Source organism: Galeopterus variegatus, unplaced genomic scaffold, assembly GCF_000696425.1.
Source record: "Galeopterus variegatus unplaced genomic scaffold, G_variegatus-3.0.2 Scaffold248, whole genome shotgun sequence".
NCBI lineage: Eukaryota > Metazoa > Chordata > Mammalia > Dermoptera > Cynocephalidae > Galeopterus > Galeopterus variegatus.
The window spans coordinates 747,221-748,359 of NW_007726359.1; positions in this window are offsets into that span (position 1 = coordinate 747,221).

Consider the following 1,139-nt stretch of genomic DNA (forward strand, 5'->3'; position numbering starts at 1 on the left):
CACCAGTGAAGCCACCTGGGCCTAAGGTTTTCTTTATGAAAAAGTTTTTTTAATTTTAATTTTAATTTTATTTTTGGCCACAAAACAAGTCTTAATACATTTAAAAAGACTAAGATCATAGAAAATATGTTCTTGAACCAAAATAACAAAAGGAAATTTAGAAAATTCACAAATAGGTGGAAATTAAACAACATTCTCCTAAATAAAAAGTGTGTAAAAAGAAAATTACAGGAAAATTAGAGAGTACTTTGAGAAAAAATTCAAAGCACAACATGTCAAAATTTATAGGATGCAGGGCTCATGTAGTGCTTAGAGGAAAATTTATACTTCTGAATACCTATATTAAGAATAAGAAAAATCTCAAATCAGTGTTGCAAACTTCTACCTTAAGAAAATAAAGAAAAAAAAGAAACAAACTAAACCAAAAGCAAATATGAGCAGGAAATCACAAAGATTACAACAGATATATATGAAACAGGGAATTAAAAAACAATACAGAAAATCAACATGACCAAAAGTTAGTTCTTTAAAAAAAATCAACAAATTTTGCAAACCTTTATCTAGACTCACCAAGAGAAAAAGAGAGAAGACAGAAATTACTAAAATCAGAAATAAAGCAGGGGCATTGAAGAGCAGTTGCTTCTTCTATTATGTTGGAGTGGTCTTTGAAGAGAGAGATGTCCTCTTCTTTTTCTGGTCTCCGCTGGTGACTCTCCTTGTGTCACTGCAGTTGAGTGTCTGGCAGGCTGCCTGCAGAGTGGCTGTGGTTATTCTTGTGGCATCAAGCCACTTTTGCAGTAGCAGTGGCAATGGCTGTGGTGGGCCACCTGTGTGGAAGTGGTGTTTTTGGCGTGCTCCTTGCCTGCTTCTGGGCAGGGGATGCTGCTCTGGGCTCTTGCCTAGGACTCTGGGCATGCTTGGTTTCTATGAATAGATTTTATATTAATAATTCAAATTTTAAAATTGATGTAGAGTTCTTTAGGTGTTCTATTTCTTGAGTTGGTTTTGATCATTTGTATCTTTTGAGAAATTTGTTTAAAGGTTGTAGATTTATTGGCATAAAGTTTTTCATGTTCTCTTATTAGTTGTGATATTTCATCTTTCATTCTTGATATTGGTAATTTCTTTTTTTTTTTTTT